The sequence below is a fragment of the Schistocerca nitens genome, chromosome 3, assembly GCF_023898315.1.
Source record: "Schistocerca nitens isolate TAMUIC-IGC-003100 chromosome 3, iqSchNite1.1, whole genome shotgun sequence".
NCBI classification, from domain to species: domain Eukaryota; kingdom Metazoa; phylum Arthropoda; class Insecta; order Orthoptera; family Acrididae; genus Schistocerca; species Schistocerca nitens.
Window position 1 is genome coordinate 346630091 of NC_064616.1, and position 17392 is coordinate 346647482.

General features: G+C 43.1%; 1 protein-coding gene across 1 annotated transcript in view; it reads right to left on the bottom strand.

Moving 5' to 3' along the window:
- Window positions 1–14524, bottom strand: part of LOC126248299 (uncharacterized) — an 80995-nt gene extending 66471 nt beyond the window's left edge. The window contains exon 1 of the mRNA XM_049949165.1: window positions 14243–14524. The gene's annotated coding sequence lies outside the window, so the exon portion shown is untranslated. The remainder of the gene's footprint in view (window positions 1–14242) is intronic.
- Window positions 14525–17392: the final 2868 nt, after the last annotated feature.

Below are 17392 nucleotides of genomic sequence, written 5' to 3' on the forward strand. Positions count from 1 at the left end.
AGCAGAAGGATCCTCTTATATGTGGTCCATAGAAGCATCGGCTTGCTTGTGCGGTTGATCTGTGGAGTCCAATGCTGAAAAAAGGTTGGTGGTGAGCACCAGCGACACAGAGGCTGGCCGGGCTAACTTATCACGTGGAGACTCTGTCAAAGATGATCTTCGAGTTGCCAAAGGAGAAGACCGTTTGTCTTTGGTGACTACTTCAAGCCTTTCCTGTTAGAAGAAGACTCTGGAGTTGTTTGGTTGGAGAGACAGAGGAAGTATTCACAGGAGTACTACTGTCCTTTCCAGCCTACCAATTTTGTAGTTCGTGGCTTTGCACCTTGAGGTGAGAGTTTGATGGTTTGTTGCACTGCTGAACTGGGGGATGGCGATGCTACCTTGGCACTGGGCGATTTCATAACCTCAGAGCTGAATTGGAGGTCACATGTCTGTGGGGCCATGTCATTCATGGAGCGAGGGGTAACAAGGACAGAACTATAGGTGCCAGACAGGACAACATAGGGTTTGCCAGTAGCCAGTAACTTGCGAGCTACTGGGTAAGGCATTTTTCCTTTACCCGGATCTCTCAACAGCTTGCTCATCAAGATACATGGGACAATCCCGAGAGGAGGCCACATAGCCACCATTGCAGTTGATACAGCAGCGAGGAGGAGGAAGAGAATTGCTGTTGTGTGCATCTCTACCACAGGTTACACATTTGGCTGGGTGTCGATAAGATGTTCTAGTGTGGTTGAAATGATGACACTGGTAGCAGTGCATCGGGTTTGCTATGTACGGCCAGACTATTATAATTCCATAGCCTGCTTTGATGTTGGATGGAAGCACCACTCTATCAAAGGTGAGAAAAAGATTGCGGGTGGACACTAAGGAGGAATCTACCTTTTTCATTACACAATGGACAGCAATGACACCCTGATCAGAGAGGTATGATTGTATTTCGGGCTCGGTTAGACCACTCAACAGCCTGGTGTAACTTACACCACACGACGAATTCAAAGTTCTATGGGCCTTGACACGAACAGGGTAGCCTTGGAGAAGCGAGGAAGCAAGCAGTTACTGTACTTGAGAATCAGAAGTAGTCTCCAAAAGTAAAGTGCCATTCCATAAATGGGAGCAGGATTTCACAGGGACGGCAATTGCATCAACACCCTTCTGAATAATAAATGGATTGACGATGGGGAAGGACTGGCTGTCTTCAGTACGTTAGACCACACGGAACTGTGGTGCAACGGGAAGGGTCTTTGAATCATTAGCCTCATTACGTTTACGTTTTATAGACGTTGACTGGGATGATGATTGACTCATTACGAGAAAATCGCCCATGATAGCCAACATCTCTGATGGTGGGCTCCTTCAAACTAGGGGCTCCCTTCACAAGGGGGTGCCATTTGGGTGTGCATGCAGATGGAGCACGAGTCAGCAAACGAATAGCAGACAGGAAATGGTCGCTCGTGTAGGTGTCTGAAAGAACAGACCACTCTACACAATCGACAAACTGCGCAGTGTAAAAGGATATGTCCAAATTGGAACAGGGGTGAGAGGAGTCAGAAAGCAAAGCGGGTGTTCCAGTGTTAAGGTAGAAGAGGTTAAGTTGGTTAAGGTGGTCAAGCCAAGAGGGCACCTCTCGGACAGGTCCTGGGAGAACCCCAAAGGGGATGATGCACATTAAAGTCACCGAGTAGCAAAAATGGGGGAGGTAACTGCCCAATAAGCTGAAGGAACTCTGCCCTGGCGACATCAAACACCAGAGGGATATAAATAGTACAGAGGGAGAATGTCAGGTGGGGAAGGAAAAGGCAAACTGCAACAGCTTGAAGATGGGTGTCAGGGAGATGGGCTGACTATGAATGTCATTCCTTATGAGCAGCATCACACCCCCACGAGATGGAATGCCACCCTCAGGTGGAAGCTCAAAACGAATCAGTAAGTAATGCGAAAGCTCAAAGCGGTCGTGAGGGCACAATTTCGTTTCCTGAAGGCGGAGTACAAGGGGATGCTAAAAGCAGCCGTATATCCTCTTTGTGGGACCGAAGGCCACCAACAATCCATCGGAGGACAGTCGTGATGAGGAAGTGATGTATGAGTGTCAACTCGGCGGATGCCGAGTGACAGCCTGTGTAGAGTCGCTACTGTAGGGCACAGAAACAGGAGGATCCAGCTCCATGGGTTCCACAGAAGCATCGGCTTGCTTGTGCGGTCAGTCTGTGGTGTCTAACGGTGAGAAACGGTTGGTGGTGCGCACCAGTGATACGGAGAGTGGCCGGGCACAGGTACCACAGGACGACACCTTCCAAGAGGCACTTTGGGTTGGTGAAGGGGAAGACCGTTTGCCTTTGGTGGACTTCTTCGAGCCATTCCAGTTAGAGGAAGACTAGGGTGTTGTAGGGATGGAGGAAGTCTACACTGGAGTACTACTTCTGTCCTTTCCTGCCTACCGGTTGTGTAGCTGGTGGCTTCGCCCCTTGAGGCACGAGTTTGTCTGTCTGTTGAACAGCTAGGTGGGGCGATGGCGATGCTACCTTGACACTGGACGATTTCACAACCTCAGAGCTGAGTTTGAGGTCACACGTCTGCATAGCTATGTCCTTCATATGTGAGGTGTGCAAGGAGAATGTGGGCTGGAACAGTTCACACATGTTGAGGTGAAAGGCGCCCCCCCCCCCCCCCTCAAACAAACAAACAAACAAACAAAAACACACACACACACACACACACACACACACACAAAAGGACAGGGTGGCCACAATTGCTGCAAATAGGATTCACCTCACATCATGAAGACATGTGACCAAAACTGAGACATCGGAAAAAATTGCGTGGGAATGGCATATAGGGCTTCACGTCGCAACAGTTAATCATTTCCAGAAAGGTATGCCCCTCAAAAGAAAGGATGAAAGCTCTGGTGTCATCTTAACTGTCCTTAGGACCTCATTGGGCGAAATGAACATTTCGCCTTGCCGTTTAGTTCTGACTACTTCACACTGAAGGAGGAAGTGCCCATGGAAGATTATGCTCTGGGTCATGTTTAAGGACTGGGGAGGAGAGATGCTCACTAGGATGTCTCGTAAGTGCTCGCAAGCACAAACGGAAGCTGCCTGACAGACAGAAAAGGTTTTAATCAGTAGGAATCCAGATTGCATCTTACTAAGGAGTCAACTTCACCAAACGTATCTTCTATATGTTCTACACAAAAGAAGAAATGCTAGGGAGGGAGTTCTTCCTCAAATGTCTCATATAATGGAAACAATTAAGAAAAGGGAGCTCAAACTCCAAAGGGAACCAGAAGAACCAAAAAGGGGGAGAGTGATAACAGGAGCAAGAGTGAAAGGGGATAGTGGAACAGAGAATAGCTGGGTCGTCATGAAGGGGAAGACGAGGAAGAGGTGATAGGATGGAGAAAGGCTGCAATGGCTCAGGGAACCATGCGCACCACACATGTATCCGCATAAGATCTGTGGGCAACCATGGGGGTGGGGTGTCTATTTTCAGACCACTTTTACAAAGAAAAGTGTCTTGTGTAAACGGTTTTAAACTGGTTTCATCAGAAAGACCATGTTATAAACCACCTAAAATCTATATTTTATTTTTCACTGTGTGCATACATGGCCCTAAAAACAACTGTAAGGTGGAGGTGCATTGAGAATGGGTCCATATTCCGCTGGGACTTAAATTCAGTGTGACATCCTTTATTACGTTTTACAACTGTTTAGAAATCTCTGTGGAAGATATTAAATGTCCTGTTGACTAGGAAATGAACTTTACTCAGTAGTTTTTTTCACATCTCTGCAGCATTCAATTTCAGAAAATTCTTTTGACAAAAAATGAAATGGAATAAGGACTACAATAAAAAGAACAATTTTCTATTTTCTTGTGGTTCTAATACTTTGAGGCAATCACATTTCAAAAGTGTAATTTTTTGGGTTGTCTCTTCTCAAAATTTCTTCCTGAACAATCCCATCAGTGACATCTGGTCAGCAGTATAGATTTCCTCATGATAATCTACAGCAAATTAATGCAACATGTAAAAAAATGCAAGTAGCTTGAAGTAAACATAAACTTAGGATCCTAAAAGAGATCACCTCTAGCTTTGGCCTCTCACACTTATAGAAATGTATCATCAGCTTGGGATTGTGTGTAAAGAAACCCTTACCAGGTTTGGGAACCTATGGTACTACAGAAACTCAGCCACGGCTGATGTTCCACAGCTATTGGTTGTGGCCCCTAAGGTGATAGGGATGCTGGTTTTCTCACTGTAAAAGGAACCAGCAGTGGTTAAGCCATCACAGACCATACCAAAACATTTACACGATTTTTCTTGCAGACACTGATGTTCCACACTACCCAGAAACTATGCTAACATGAAGTACACTATACATTAAACCAGAATCAAACTAGGACATCAATAGCATTACACACTAAAAAATGTCAGGAAGACAGCTGTTAACTCCACCAAAATTTACACAATGTGACGGTGGTGTAAAACCACTGGCTATTTAAACAATGTGTATTACAGAGCTGTTGTGCAGCAGTTTTACAACCATGGTTTCCACTTCATTGATAATGCACAGTTAAACTGTGAACTTTATAATCAGCTTGATTCCGCAGTTACAACAGAAAAACAGACTGAAATATAATATGACAAGTCATATCAAAAAGACACCCCTTTTCAGAAGTTTTTCTGAGTTAGTCGTACTTTATCTCACTTCTTAGTCATAAAACTTTTGATATCGTCTTACCAAGAGTGCTAAACAATTTTGGAACATAATAAAAGACGTAAAATTAAATTTTCCTTTCAGCAGACTATGGGCCCTATTTCCAATGTACCTCCACCTTGTCATTTATTAGGGCCCTATATGCTCGAATTGCGAATTCAAAAACAGTTTTGTAGGTGGTTTAGAACATTGTATTTCTAATGAAAATAGTTTAAGTGAGTTTTTAGAAGACTTTCTTGTAGAAGAGGGCCAAAAATAACAATTTTTGGTGTTGTTAGACAAATTTTCAAATTTGCCTTCAATTTCTGAACAACTGAAAAGCTGTAGGGGAATTAAATTTTACATTCTAAGACCTTGTCTCAGTAAGTTATGTGCAGAGTTTCAGGTGTATCCCGCATTATTTCCTGAGATATAAAAAGCTAAACTTCACATTTTTTTCAAGAGAGTATTTTTTCAGTCTACTTTGCTTCAAATTATCCATACACAACTTGCTCAGGAAATCTTTATTATTATTTTGTTTCTTTCAAGACAATATTGTCAAAGATCTTATGTCTCAAAGTTACCCAAAACTCATGGATGCACTGTTGGATGGCTGCCCTCCATTGGGAACATATGCAATTGTTCTTAGAAAATTGCATCACAATCCATGATGGTAATTGAGGAACCTTTAGAGCAGTTGGCATGGAGTGACCCAGTTTACTGTTCATTTGTACCTGTGAAAGGTGCTGTTCCACAAGTCATCCTTGTATTTGAAGTCAACACTACACTCTTCTCTGCAACAAGTTATGAATTCTGTCAAAGATCTCCAGATCATCTCAGATTTGGACTAGACTGTATAGCTCACTGCTCCTGTACTTCAACTGTATCAAAGGGACTGCAGTACACTTCCTTTCTGAGATGATCCCAGACATAAAAGTCCAGAGGATTGAGATCAGGTGACCTCAAGAAGCAAGGTACATGCTATGATCGACCTACATATTTTGACTCATATTGGCACATTGGATATCTTCTTATATCAGTGGCAAAATCTACCCATGACCCATCATCCATGTAACACATTCCCCAACGTTGTGCAAGGTAAGGTAGATCATGAATGAAGGTAAGACAGATCATGAGTGAAATTTGAGCCTTATTAGGTGGGGACTTGATCAAAAAAATTCTTTTTTAACTTTCATTGCCCTGTTGCCCTCAGCAGAGTGTAATATGTTGATTTCAATTATCACTTTATGTCCCTAACTGTGGAGTGAAAGTTAAATATATTACAACAGCTATGTAAAGTATCTCCTGTCACCTAGTACAATAAGTCATGGCACAAAAAATTAATTTTATTCAATTGTAATTAAAAAGGGTACACTAATAATTACCAACATAAAAAATTTCCATTCAAAATACATTCGTACTAACTAAGAAAATATTCCAGACTGAAGTCAGTGGCACCTTATATCCCCCCATTCCCAATTATCTCACAAATTTACAGGAATGTTTTTGCTTCCGTTATTAAACACTTCCACAAATGTCAGTTTCCACTATTAATCATGGTACATCCTGTATATATAATAAAATTTTGAGTAATGTTTATAGATAAATAAAAAATAAATCTCTTCAGACTCACAGCCCTCTCAGAATATTTTTAACCTGATGCTACTTAAGTGATGGCCATGTTAATTTAAATTGGTGGTATCAAAGTAATCAAACCCAGGTCCACTGTGTGGGAAGCACAAATGCTACCATTCAGTTACAGAGGGGTATTATAATATTTATGACACAGGAAAACTCTCAAGGAAAGATAATTAATGTCTCATGGAGGGTGCCAAATGACATCGTTCACATGTGAAAACATTCTCAAACAGGCCCTGAAAACAGATCTAACTTATTCCCTCCTGGATGGAGATGTTTTGTAACAGAAGTGACTCCTGACTTTCTCTGTTTCTCGGGTACATGCATACATTAAATAGTTTCAATATGAGTGACGGACCAGTCAGAGAATCAAACTGTATACAACAAACTCATAAATGCTCCACTTTCTGCAGGGATGGATAAAATTCTGCAACAAAACAATTAAATTGATTCTGCAGTTGAGTTTTGAATGACAGGGTCAAGAAGAATTAATAAACAGCCCTGGCAGCTGCCACTTAAGTCATCAGTGTTTACTACAATGAAATTACAGTGGAACTCTAATCTATTATAAAATGAGGGTCTCAAAACTTGGTCCAGCATTGATTTTTTTTCCTTTTTTCACTTCATACTCTATATAACAATTTTCTAATATGCCAATGGATGGTTTATTCCATCCCTGGTGAATAACAAATGTACATTTCTTTACACAAGACAGTTCTTTGGACAAATCTCAAGGAGTGCCATTATATATGGTAACGACTCATATTAATGATACATTCCCCTTAACTGAGCGTATAACAATATTGACTTGAGAAGTGTGGGAAACAGAAACAACTTTGCATTTACACTACTGGCCATTAAAATTGCTACACCAAGAAGAAATGTAAATGATAAACGGGTATTCATTGGACAAATATATTATACTAGAACTGACATATGATTACATTTTCACACAATTTTGGTGCATAGATCCTGAGAAATCAGTACCCAGAACAACCACCTCTGGCCATAATAACGGCCTTGATATGCCTGGGCATTGAGTCAAACAGAGCATGGATGGTGTGTACAGGTACAGGTGCCCATGCAGCTTCAACACGATATCACAGTTCATCAAGAGTAGTGACTGGCGCATTGTGACGAGCCAGTTGCTCAGCCACCATTGACCAGACGTTTTCAATTGGTGAGAGATCTGGAGAATGTGCTGGCCAGGGCAGCAGTCGAACATTTTCTGTATCCAGAAAGGCCCGTACAAGACCTTCAACATGTGGTCGTGCATTATCCTGCTGAAATGTAGGGTTTCGCAGGGATCGAATGAAGGGTAGAGCCACGGGTCGTAACACATCTGAAATGTAACGTCCAGTGTTCAAACTGCCGTCAATGCGAAAAAGAGGTGACCAAGGCGTGTAACCAATGGCACCCCATACCATCACACCGGGTGATACGCCAGTATGGCGATGATGAATACACGCTTCCAATGTGCGTTCACTGCGATGTCGCCAAACATGGATGCGACCATCATGATACTGTAAACAGAACCTGGATTCATCTGAGAAAATGACGTTTTGCCATTCATGCACCCAGGTTTGTCGTTGAGTACACCGTCGCAGGCTCTCCTGTCTGTGATGCAGCGTCAAGGGTAACCGCAGCCATAGTCTCCGAGCTGATAGTCCATACTGCTGCAAACGTCGTCGAACTGTTCGTGCAGATGGTTGTTGTCTTGCAAACGTCTCCATCTGTTGACTCAGGCATCGAGACGTGGCTGCACGATCCATTACAGCCATGCGGATAAGATGCCTGTCATCTCTACTGCTAGTGATACGAGGCCGTTGGGATCCAGCACGGCGTTCCGTATTACCCTCCTGAACCCACCAATTCCATATTCTGCTAACAGTCATTGGATCTCGACGAATGCAAGCGGCAATGTCGCGATACGATAAACTGCAATCACGATAGGCTACAATCCGACCTTTATGAAAGTCGGAAACGTGATGGTACGCATTTCTCCTCCTCACACGAGGCGTCACAACAACGTTTCATCAGGCAACGTCGGTCAACTGCTGTTCGTGTATGAGAAATCGGTTGGAAACTTTCCTCATGTCAGCACGTTGTAGGTGTTGCCACCGGCGCCAACCTTGTGTGAATCATTTGCATATCACAGCATCATCTTCTTGTCGGTTAAATTTCGCGTCTGTAGCATGTCATCTTCGTGGTGTGGCAATTTTAATGGCCAGTTGTGTATACTGCATCAAGGGAGATGCAATTTTATGTTATGATGAATTACAGCTAATAATTTCAATCACGTACATCAGGCTTATACATAATCAAGGTGGGATTGTAAATATGCTTTGTAAAATCAGAGGCAAGATGTGTCCACACTCTACATGGTGCGGTTCATGCATCCCAAGTTGCCAAAATACCTAAACAACTGAATATGAAGGCCAGAAGCCTCCGAATCTTCTAGCGCAGAATAATGCTCTGCAGTTTAAGGAAAATTAAAACAAGATCCGAAAAAAAAAAAAAAAAAAAAAAAAAAAAAAAAAAAAAAAAAAAAAAAAACACAGATTTTTCATTAAATAACTTAGAATCTACAACTCAATTAGTAGCGCTGTGTGTTGTTGATGGCAGGCTTGAAGTACAAATAACAGAAAATATGTTCTTACATAATGACATAATGAGGTCTGCACTGCCTGTCAGCTGTAGATGTTACATTACTGTGGGGGGGGTGGAGGGGGAGGGGGAGGGGGAGGGGGAGGGGGGGGGAGAGAGAGAGAGAGAGAGAGAGAGAGAGAGAGAGAGAGAGAGAGAGAGAGAGAGAGAGAGAGAGAGAGAGAGAGAGAGAGAGAGAGAATGGCCAAAATGAATCAAATTTGAGGATGAGGGCACAAAAATTAGGATTCCATACAAAAATTATAAATGTAGGCTCAGCAGTACTTTAATGTGGTTTGAAGTGTCAGACCAACTTCCTTCACTTAAGGACCATGGAAGTAAAACATGAAACCAATAGCCAGTATGTCTTGTCACCATCAAAGAGTGCTCTATCAGAATGAAAGTTGGGCTCAAACAACGCACAAAGATTGTTTTCTATTAGCCAAACGACATTCCAGCCCCTACAACAGTTGTGAATGTGAGGAACCAATGGTTAGAAGAGGGTTGTAGAATGGGATCAAAGGTATGACCTAGTGGCACACCTGCTCCCAGTGTTCTGGCATTACCAATAACAGAGACTGCAATGTCCACATATATGTGCTGTCAACTTTTTTTTTTTTTTTGTTTGGGGGGGGGGGGGGTGGGGGGGGGGGCGGGGTGATTGCTTTAACTTTTCTTCTTATGATAGCCGCAGCAACGTCTGAAGTTACTGTGGTGACAATTTTTTGGCAGCTTGGGTTGAGTGGCATAACATTAGACATCAACTGAAATGGTTTACCTTATTAATAGATATAACATGTAATCTTTACTATTATTTATCCATAACAATCTGAACAGCAAAAGGTTCTCGGGGAAGACTTAACCCTAGAGAATGCATCCCTAGGTGGCAGATAGGGGAATGATCTGCATCAGCTCCTGGCTGTTGAAGGACAGGAGGGAAATGAAATGCAAGTACAACTGATATACACGGATTTGTTACCTACATTTTTCAAATATGAAAATTTAATTTTAAATCTAGTGCTACTATCTGTTAACAGTATGTGGAAGCAGTAATGCAGCAGCTCATCCCAACACACATCACCTGTTGTGTATGTCAAAACATATCAGTAGAGATGTGAAGTTGTGCTCAACAGGTCTGTGTTTAAAGTGTGGGGTAAAAGGAAAGAAAGTGAGCCTGTCAAGAGAAAGAAATGTGTGCAAAGTCTGTATTCATTTGAAACAGCACTAGAAGTTTTGGATTGCTATGAGAAACTTGAGCATATTGTTGACATTCCACATGCTTTGGGTCTTAATGAATCCACTGTGAGAACTATGTGTGACAATGCAGAACCAATTCAAAAAACTGCTCCATATTTAACTTACATGTGACTAGAGTGACAATATCTTGTTTGAGGAGATTGGAAAAATGCTACACCACTGGATTGAGCTTAACAGCCAACGGCACACGCCTCTCTATGGAGCTGCTATTCAAGCTAAAGCCAAGACATTGTATGCTGATTTAACCGAAGGAGAGAATAATCCAGCACTTTTCTAGGCCAGCTCAGTTTGCTTTGATAACTTCCAGCATCACCTGACATTTCATCATCGAACTGTCACAGCAATACTTGAAAGTAATGAAAAAGTGACTACCAAAAGAGGGCATCCTGGTAAGAGGGCAAATAGAGATTCTGGATAACATTGGAAGGGGACATTATGATGCACAATTACCAACGGAGGAAAAAATAAAAGAAGCTACTGAAATGTCAAAATTACCTGAAATGTGATGAACTACTTCAAGTTCGTTGCTTTTTAACTTATAATACAGATGTATAAAATATCGTTTGAGATTATTTTGTTTATTCATTGCATTTATTAGGAGTTTTAACGCCAAAGCTAAAATTTATTTACATCTATTTGAAAATAACAATACATAGGCCTAAAGAAGATAACTGATCCAAGTCTTGAACATCACAAAAAGTTACTCTATTGTCCTGATGGCCTTCTGGAAGCATGCCCAGTTTTGTAACTAGTAAAAACAATACATACTCAAATTGTTTTTTCTTTCTTCCTTACAACATTATTGCAGAATAAAAATACCATAACTCATTTACGAAAAAAAAAAAGAAATAAAATAAAATAATTCAGAACTATCTGGGCTAAGAATTTCCAATTGGGTTCCTTTTCACTGGCAATTCAGCAGTTGCAGCATGTTGCTCAAAGTATAGTCCACTTTTCTCAATGGCTTCCTAGTGGTCTTGGGATGTAGTCTCTCATCTGTGACATGTATATACTAGAAAAACTCTGCCACTGTTTGAGCTATAATGAGTTTTCTAATGCCATGGTAATCTCATAAGTATAGAAAATCCTTTGATTCAGTTTCATATTCTTGTGACTGGAATGATTAATGAAATTCAGGCTCTCTTCATATGTATTCTCACATTTACCTTTGCCAGCTGAAATGCTGGTAGATTACCTTCCTTTGGTAGGGATTGAATCTTTGAGTAAAACTCCACCTGTCACTCAAACAGGGGAGAACTGCCTTTTAAGGGTCGACAGAAGCGTCCGATCCCACGTGTCGGCTTTCACCCGTGACGTAAGGGTGTTGTCGTGTGTGACGTCATGACGGCGCGGAGTTTGGTTTGAATGTGGCTGTCTCCAGTTCTGTTTTATCTTATTTTACTTTCTGTTTGTTCTATCTCGTGAGACTTTTTTTTTTAATTTAAAAACGCTTATTACTTATTTTAATTATCTGTTTCCTCCAATTTCTGTTTTAGTTTATTATATTTATCTTTCTGATCTGTTCATTCTATCCCGTGAGATTTTTTTTTTTTTAAAAGACAAAAAACACTAATCAGCTACTGAAGCATCTTTATCTTCTATGGGTTGCGACCCCTGGGGAGGTGGGTGGGTATTCATGCATGGCTGTCTTCACTTACACGTTGTAGCTACGCAAGGCGTCTAAATTTGTTTATATTTAGTTTGCCCCCCCCCCCCACCCAAAACACCCCATTTCCCACGCTTGCCCCGTTAGTGTCATTAGGCTTCTTGTGGAAAGTGTGTGTGTTTGTTTTTGTTTCCACTTTATTTGTGACGTCATGGGTCAAAGCAGACGGGCGGAATCGGACGCTTCCGTATTTCCCCTTTTAATTTCTCCTGAGGACATCAGAATGGCTGCATTAGAAGGGTGGTGAATCATTATTGTAATAACAACCCATCAGTTTGCATTTATGTTTTGCAAAGAGACTGTATACCACCCTGATTGTAAATCTCTAAGAAATCTGTCACTCCCGCAGCTCACCAATCTCAGCACAAAATCTGTTTACAAACTAACTTCCACACTGCAAATATACCTGGTATTTGTCACAACTGCTTTGGTGAAATATATCCAACACTTTCATAACTATGTTGGAGACAACCCTTATAGGGTTGGGGGCAGACATGGTCACTCTGATGCTCATCATCTGTGGATGGGCTACGATTGTGTTTTCCTTGAAAAGTATCACGAGTAATGACAGCATTGAGGTAAGTTCTGCAGATGGAGTTTTCAGATTCATTAACAATATCAGTCTAAGCTACCCAAAGGAATGCCATTCACACCCACAACTTTCCTACTCAAGGACCAAACTTTTTATTTCAACTGCTCTTTAAAGAATTAACTTTTGCAGATACCAAGTGGAAAACACACACACACACACACACACACACACTCTCTCTCTCTCTCTCTCTCTCTCTCTCTCTACATAATATTACTTACAAGTCATTCCTCATACATTCAGAAAGGCATAAGTTGTAAGAATTGTGCAGCAAGAATAGTGTTTTACCTAAAGTGCACATTTATCAATATTTCTTCCAGGGCCAGACATTTCCATACAATTCAAATACCATCCATTCTTCAAAAACACAATCATCAATATCTAGTGAAACGAGAGCATTAGTAAACATGATTAGGGCCGCAGTTGTGCGACATTTTTTGCTACATTACAATAATCAGGCAGCCAGACACTGACACAAATGCATTGCATTATTAGCACAATATATTGTAGCAGACTTCAAATGGCAAAGGTTCCCAAGCAGTCATACAGGTACATAGAAGTGTTGCTTTGCCAAGTGACTACACAAAATTTTGGACTTTGCAAGAACTCTACCGGACAACACAGCAAGCATGTTTTGGGATTTATGGGAGAAACTGAAAATTACAAGTAACTTTAGCACAGTAATATAAGAAGAAGTGCTCAGTATTGTGACATTTGGCGGACGTCATTAGAGATGGGGTAGAAGCTCGGGTAAGAGAAAGCTGAGGAAGGAAACTGGACATGCCCTTTCAAAGGAACTATCCCGGCATTTGGCTTTAGCGATATAGGAAATCACGGAAAACTTAAATCTGGATGGTCAGACAAGGATTTGAAACAATGCTCTCCCGAACGCGAGTCCAGTATCTAAACGACTGAGCGTCACCTAGGGCGAAGGGAGTGGTCTCTTTATATTGTAATACTGTTTAGATGATCGTAAAACAAGTTTGTCGTTTCTGTGTACACAACAAATAACTTCCATAGCAATCCAGCCCTATGCACCCAATCGTGAGGTTCACGTAGATCCAACAACGTAGTTTTAATAGAAGAAATGAGAGTTAAATATATGGCGCCAGAATAAGTTATACAAAAAGTGTCAATTCACAGTACTACAATAAAGTACCAACAAATGTCTTCAAATTATAAGAACTTAACAATCTCAAAATGACGTAGGCTAGCTTCCACATAATTCCCGGCAACTTCTGTTAAAGTCAATTAGCACTAACAAATAATTCATTTACGTCACATACGTGGACAGACCACTCCAATTTTTGCCCATTTCTTTCATGCTCTCCAGACATTACTACAAACGCCTTGTATTATCATTTATTTTCTGCAGTCGAGGCAATTGAAATGGTTTACTCATATCCTCGTTCAACAGTAACGGCACTTTAAAGCACCACAGAATATGTTCCGAGCATATATACTTTCATTTGGCAGAATATGGTACTCTAAATTTCATCATAATTCGTATCTACAGTAGTCATACCTAGATATAATGCTATTCAACTGTTTGTTAGCATGCACACACTACATTAAGAATTAGACGAAATACACAAAAGCGCTTATCTCATAGCGATAAGACATAAATTAATACAAATACAGTATATTGCATTGAAGTAGAAATTTGAGATAATTACAACTACTTTATTCTGGAGTTAACAGAGGCATAATTTCATACGAACGTAATATACTTTCATAAACTGCGCTACACACCTGTTGATTCGAACGACAGTCAAAGCTTTCCTATATAGCTATTCACGCTCACTCTTCGCACTATACAAATGCCAAATTTTTCAATTAAACAGAGTTAAACACTGAAAAATACTTTCACACATATCACAAACTTTTTCTCATTCAGAGGCAAGTAAACGCTTCCCCTTAACAACACTAAGGTAGGTAACAGGTATACTTGATTATGAATATCTCAGGAAATTCTGTAAAGGTTCGTTTGAGCAGTTGCCAGCGGGCTCGTGCGCATGCGCAGAGCTGAATTCGCGTAAGAGCAGTGCTTCTCCCGCTTCTGGCTACTTGAAGCGTGGCTGTTTGCCGTATGAGCAGTAGCAGGAAGTAGACAGATGTTACCCGGAAAAATTTTCCCGGCGCGCCCAAGCTGCCAGATACGCGCATGCGCAGAGCAGGCATATTATAGGGGGAGAGCTCCTTCTCCGCGTGACCCGTGTATATAGAAAACAAAATAGATTTCTGTGGCCGGGAGCCATCAAGTGAGTTAATATACATTCTCATAATCATGAAAGACCAAAATAAGTTAGTAGTTTCAATTTTCTGATTTTATATTACTTCCACGTTATTAGCAATCAACCATTAATGTCTTAATGAAGCTGTATCTGTCAGTTTTGTAGAGAAATTTGCTTCTATTAATTTTTTCCGCTGAGGCAGTTAGTTTATTTGAAACGAAATTTTTTCATTCCGCACAATTGGCTACTCTCAGCTTCGTTCAATTTCAACTGCAAATTTTCAGTTTCTGGGACGAATGACATTATACCATTATAAAGAACCAAACATGAGAAAACAGTACTGGACCTCCAAGAAAACTGGTATCACAAAAACCACATAGAAAATCTAAATATCAGGTGCTTCGGAATGCATCTGGACATAGAAATGTGCAATTAGAGCAGAATGAAGCATTTTAGTATGGTTTATGAAATTCCGATGGTGCTGGAGTACTCTCTTCCTCCCTTCAAGGCGACCTCATTCCCATCCCCCAGCACACCCGTCCCGAATCCAACTCCACTCCCGATGTTATCCTCTCCTCCCCCAACCTCCTTGGCCGCATAACGGTGGATGTCCTGGAGCCTATTGGTAGCAACCATCTCCCTGTCCTCACCGTTTCAGACGGTCGTCGCCCCCGCCCCGACCCTCGTAATGACCCTCCCCCTAAGTACATCCACGACTATTCCCGTGCCAACTGGAATGCCTACCAGGACACCCTCTCCACCGAGGTCGATAGCCACCCTTTCACCTACCACCACCCCGATGATGTCACCCATGCCGCCTCCTTTCTCCAGCAGACCTTGTCTGAGGCCGTGGAGGCCCACGTCCCTACTGTCGCCATCCACCCCCACCGTCCTACCTTACCCCCACAGGCCGTCCTCCTCCTCCGTGAATCCCGCCGTCTCTACCGTGCCTTCCTCCGCACGCGTGACCCGGACACACTACGACGCCACCGGCAACTCCAGCGACACATTCGTAATTTGCTTGCAGCTAAGAAACGCCGGGACTGGCGACAGACATGCACCCGTTTAACTGATACCCTACCTATCAACTCGTCCAAGTTCTGGTCAGCCTTCTGTCGTCTTACCGGAACTAAACCCTCCCCCTACTATCCTCTTCTCCATGATGATCACCCTTTCCCTGACACCCTTAGTAAGGCCAATCACTTTGCCTCCTACCTCTCTGATGTTTTTTCCATCCCCGATGATCCCCAGTTTGATTACTCCCTCTTCCCGGATATCTGCGATCGAACTGACACCTCTGTCCCTCCCATTGCTCCTGGTTTTCAGTACTTGGACAACACTGCACACACGGAACTCAATGCCCCTATCACTACACAGGATCTCATTGTTACACTCCGCACGAAACGCAACAGCGCTCCTGGTCACGATCGTGTCACGTACCGTCACCTTCGTGAAGCTCCTGTCTCTTTCCTCTCCACCCTGGCCAGGCTCTTCAATGTAGTCCTGTCCACCGGTTACTACCCCACCCTGTGGAAAACCTCCCGTATCCTCATGTTCCTTAAACCCGGCAAACCGCCGTCCGCCGTCTCCTCCTACCGCCCCATCAGCCTTACCTCGGTCTTCAGCAAGGTCCTGGAACCTATCCTCACCCGCCGCATCCACCAGCATCTCCGCCAGCACCGTCTCCTTCCCGTTACCCAGTGTGGCTTTCGGCCATCCTTCTCTTCCGACGACCTTCTCCTTCACCTCACTCATCTCCTTTCCGAACAGCTTAATTTCCATCACTCCGCAATCTTCCTCTCCCTGGACCTCGAACGTGCCTATGACCGCGTATGGCATTCCGGTCTCCTCTTCAAGCTCCAAACCTTCGCCCTTCCCATTAACTACGTCCGTCTGATCGGCTCCTTTCTCTCCCGCCGTCCTTCCTATGTCACCATCCATAACACAGATTCCTACACCTTTTTCCCCCCCGCCGGTGTGCCCCAAGGCTCCGTCCTCTCCCCCCTTCTGTACCTTTTGTACACGGCGGACATGCCGCCGCCGTCACCCCCCGTCCACCTTCTCCAGTTTGCCGATGACACCGCCTTCCTTGCCCTTGCCCCCACCCTGCAGCGCTCCCAACACCTTCTCCAATCCCATCTTGACCAGTTCACCGCTTGGTGCAACCAGTGGTTGCTCAAGGTCAATCCCTCCAAAACCCAGGCGATCATTGTAGGCAAAACCACCCCTTCCTTCCGCCTCCTTGATTTCTATCTCACCATCTATGGCCGTCCTATCGCCCTCACTCCCACCCTTAAGTACCTTGGCATCACCCTCGACCGTCGCCTCTCCTGGACTCCCCATCTCCGGACAATCCAAGCCAAGGCACGATCCCGACTCAGTCTCCTCAAGCTCCTCTCCGGCCCTACGTGGGGTCTGGACCCCTCCACCATCCTCCACACCTATACATCCCTCATCCGCCCTATCCTTTGTTATGCCCATCCGGCTTGGATCTCCGCCCCCCCTACCTTTTATAAATCCCTCCAAATTCTTGAACGCCATGCTCTCCGCCTCGCCTATCGCATCCGTCTCCCCTCCCCCACGCGGATCCTGTACGATCTCATCCCCTTCCCCCAACTCCTCCTTTTCCTTGAAAGGATACGGATCCTGTACACCTCACGTAAACTCG